Source organism: Nannospalax galili, unplaced genomic scaffold, assembly GCF_000622305.1.
Source record: "Nannospalax galili isolate Female #2095 unplaced genomic scaffold, S.galili_v1.0 scaffold577, whole genome shotgun sequence".
NCBI lineage: Eukaryota > Metazoa > Chordata > Mammalia > Rodentia > Spalacidae > Nannospalax > Nannospalax galili.
This window is the reverse complement of record NW_008340387.1, coordinates 256640-261394: the sequence shown is the minus strand read 5'-3', so window position 1 is coordinate 261394 and position 4755 is coordinate 256640.

Sequence of the window (4755 nt, the reverse complement as noted above, 5' to 3'; positions counted from 1 at the left end):
CTGGTTTTCACTCTGAGAGACCCATGGGTACTGGGAAGAGGAAGAACCATGATACAACCAGAGGTAGGTTTTAGCTAGGTGGCCCTGGCTGCTACATGACAGAACAAGGTTGGAACTTGGAGAAGCAGGTAAGAGGCTCCGGCAAAAACAGCCAAGACTGAGTGGAGATGAGATAAAGGTATCAGGGAGGGAGCTGGGGGAGAGAGTCACACAGTGTAGGGATGATTTGCAGGTGAAGACGACAGCTTCACAAATAGATTAGATGTGGGATGAGAGAGAAAGGAGGGGGTATAAGTGCTTCTGAGGGTCTGGCCTGAGCAATGGAAATGGAGTGTTTAGTAAAAAGAGAAAAAGGTCAAGAGCTCACTAGGATGCTTTCCATCCAAGACATTTAATAGACCTACAAGTGGGAGAGTCAGTGGGAAGCTGAGCCTGAGGGTGAGGGCTGGGGGAGAGCTGAGGCTTGGGAGCAGTTAGCAGACAGGTGGACTTTAAATGCCACCGGATCAGATCACCAAGTGTGATGGTCGCTTTTATGTGTCGGCTTGCCACAATTTAGAATCATCCGGGAAGATGGTCTCAAGTGTTTTTATCAGGTTGGTCTCTGGGGCATGTCTATGGGGGAATTGTCTTGATTGTTAATTGATGTAGGGTGCCCCAGTCCATTGTCGGGGGCGCCATTCCATAGGCAGGCAGCCCTGAATGATACGGAACAGGATGCTAGATGAGTGCAGACGCAGTCAGCATGGGTACCTCTGTTTCGCTCCGCTGACTGGTGTGACGTGACCAGCTGCTTGAGTTCCTGCCCTGGCTGACCTTCAATGTTGGACTGAGATCTGGGATTGTAAGCCAAATAAACCCTTTTCTCCCCTAAGTTGCTTTAGGTCAGGGTGTTTTATCACAGCAACAGAAATAAAACTGGAACACCAAGTATCATAGTTTGGATATGAAGTGGCCCCTGAAAGGCTCATATGTTGAAGGCTTAGTTCCCCATGCAGCAGTGTTCAGAGATGGTGTTTGATGGTTAATCTTGGTCATCAATGTGACTGGATCTGGAATCAACTAAGAGACACACCTTTGGAGGTCTTCGAGAGCATGTCCAGGAAGGATTAACTGAGTTGGGGAGGCCCTGCACCAGAGTAGGCAGCACCTTCCATCAGCCATCCAGATATAAAGAGGGAAAACCTGCTCACTTTCACTCATGCTGGTAAGTGCATCTAATCTGTTGCTGTTGCAGCTGCTGCTGCTGCCCTCTTTCACTGACTTCAGAACCCAGGTCCTTCAGCCTGCCAACATGGACTGAAGTCCACTGGTTCTCCAGAATCCTCTAGGCCTTCAGCAGCACTTTGGGACAATTGGGGCATCCAGCCTCATAGACTGAGCAGCTCCCAGGTTTTCAGCCTCTTCAATGTGCAGACAACCATGTTGGACTTCCCACCCTGTATTGTATAAGCCAATATAATACACCCCTGTGTGATATGTATTCATCCCATGGATTCAGTTCCTCTAGAGAACCCTTACTGATGCATGGTGCTTTGTGGAAGTGACTGGACTAAGAATGGATTCATAATTTGATGATGTCATTGACAGGGCAGAATAGGAGGCAAGGCCTAGTGGGAGGTATCAGGTCGCTGGATGTCTTGGAAAGATAAACTTTGTCCCCAGCACCTTCCGTTTCTCTCTCTGCTTCCTGTATGCCAAGAGGCAAGCAGCTTTGTTCTACCATGTGCTCCTGCAGTGATGCTCAGTCTCCCCTCTGGCCCCAGGCATGGAGCTAGCTGGCCATGGACTAAAACCTAAGAAAGGAGCTCCAAGAACCGAATCTTCTGAATTAGGTACCTCACACACCCAAAATAGCACCCCAAATTGCTTACAAAGAGACTACTGCTGTTATGTGAACCATTGACAAAAATACTAATGCAGTGATGGCTCAGTAGTTAAAAGTGCTTGCTGCTCTTGAAGAGGACCTGAGTTCAGTTCCCAGAATCCACATCAGGTAGCTTACTACTGCCCGTATCTTCAGCTCCAGAGACATCTAATGCTTCTGGCCTCCATGGGCACCTGCATTCACATGCACATATTCACACACAGGCACACACATAATTTTTTTAAAAAATTTAAATCTTTAAAAATTCATATGGGGAACAAGAGAGATGGCTCAGCAGTTAAGAGCACTGGCTGCTCTTGCAGAGAACCTGGGTTTGGTTTCCAGCACCCACATGGTGGCTAATAACCATCTGTAACTCCAGTTCCAGGGGACCCGATGCCCTCTTCTGGCCTCTGCAGACATCACGTATTGCATGACACAGATGCACCTACATACATGTAGGCAGAACACTTATAAAAATTTTAAAATGAAAATAATTCATATGGACATAAAAGACCTAGGATAGCCAAAACAAACCTGATATATGAAATCATGTGTGCAGTTATGGCATGAAAGTAGACATAGACAGGAGGGGGTGGGGAGGAGGAAGGGAGAGAGGGAGGAAGAAGGGAGGGTGGGAGAGGAGGGGAAGGGACAGAGCAAACAAACACCTTTGGGATGTGGGTATCCTATTCCCCTCAAAGGAAGAAACCAAGGCTGCCTCAGAGCATCTAGATTTCTGAGATCAGGTCCACTAGAAAGTCATCAATGGAGACCAGGGACCTGGCTACAAGCCCAAGAAGGTTCACCCCTGAGGGTCCTTTAAAATGGCTTACTTATTACATCACAGGACTTAGTTCATGGGAATTCTCAGCTTTGAGTTTCTTTCCCAGACCTGATGTATTTTTAGCATCTCACAAGTTCTGCATTTCCTAAGAAATCCACTGTCATCATGGTCTGTTGCCCCACCATGCTGGACATACCAAAGTACTGCTATTGTAAGCCTTGTCAGAATCTCACTGATAATTAGCAAGAGCAGCTAGACGATGGGGAGACTGGGCCCCTATTTCTCCTCTTTGGGAGGCTTGGATAATTTTCCATCTTAGAACTCTGGTTCTATTGTAGGAGCCCCACCACTACAGAAAAGTTGCTTGACCCTTCACCCACTGGGTCATCTGGGTGGACCCTCCGCTTCCAAGGGTCCTTCTCGGTTCTGGTACTGTTATTTTCCCCAGGACTCTTTTTTTGTTTACTTATGTCTTTCTTCTTCTTCCCTTTTTAAACTTTCATATTCTTTTTGATTGACATAATAATTGTACATATTTACGGGCACAATGGGCTGTTATGTTACTGGCGTACATTATGTGGTGATTAAATACAAGTAATTAACATATCATACATTACCCTAAACATTTACCATCTCTTTGTTGTAAGCACATTTCAAACCCTCTCTTTCAGCTATTTTGAAATATACAATCAATTACTGGGGAGGGGCTGCCTTGATGGTCCCAATACAATGCTGTCAATCATAATTTTTACCTAAAATGCACTGTACAGTTGAAATGGATTGGACTGTTTTTCAGCTGTAAAATTCTAACCATGGCTGTCCCCAGTCTTCCGTCATACAGTCTCATCCCTCTCTAGAGCATTTACAGTCAAACTCATAGAAAATGATGTCAGAGTACTTGAGGGGTCTTTTTAGTTTTTTTATCACATTTATTATAAATAAATATATTTGCATATGTGAATGGTTGGTGCATGTATGCCACAGAACACACATGGAGGTCAGAGGACAATGTTTGGGAGTCAGTTCTTTCCTTCCACCATGTGGGTCCTGGGGCTCAAACACAGGTCTAACGTAGGCTTGGTTGTAAGCACCTTTGACCTGATGCATCGTATCACTGACCCAGTACTTGTCTTTTAAACTCATTTTTCTTTAAATATTTCCTTGTAAAACTTTGTAACTGTTCTTTTGATGTTCTGCAAAAGAAAAACTTCTAATTAAATAACATGAGTGGGATTTTTAAGATGCTTGTCATCACCCACAAGACAGAGTTAAACTAAGAATGGACTTGAGGTTAGCTCAGCCCAAGAGGCCCCCTTCTATGCCTTCCAGTTGCTTAAATTTAACACAGAAATGAGAGTGTTGGTATTGGCACTGACTCCTTGACATCTTTCACTTACCTCTTCCCAGTGAGAGGCCAAATCTGACCAAACAGGACAGATCTCCTCCCAGCAAACACCACCAAACCCCAGGTGATTAATCAGTGATGTCTTCTGTAAAAATTACTCAAAGACAAGGGAGAATTGACCATATTGAAATGAAGCCACCCTGGACATGGTGGCACACACCTGTAATGCCAGCACCTGGGTGGCTAAAGAGGATTGTGAGTTTGAAGTCAGCCTGGGCTACCTAGTAAGTACCTATCTCAAACCAACAACAAAAATGGAGTCACTTGTACAGCCCTCCCTTACCTTTTAAGGAAAAGTCACTAAAGGCAACAGGTTGTGGAGAGATGGTGCCCATATGGGACTCCTTGGCACTAAATCTCCCCCCCACACTAGAGTTAATTCTTAGTAGCCCAGGGGCATGGAACTGTTTAGCAGGACCAGTGACTCCTTGATGTTTTTGGTTTCATAGTGACAACACTGCTTTGGGCTTACACACCTGGCCTGTGTGCTCCTGCCCGTGCAGTCTGTCTCCTTACCTAGTTTTCACCAGCCAGGAAACCTACAAAGCCAGATTGGCCTACCACTTAATTCCCTCAAGCCTGTGGAATTTACAAACACAAGAGTGCAGTGGGAGGCTGGAGTTGAAACACACTTTGAAGCTGCTTTTGCTAAAAGGCATTGACTTCTGGCTTAGGCCCATGCAGTGCTGAAAGCAG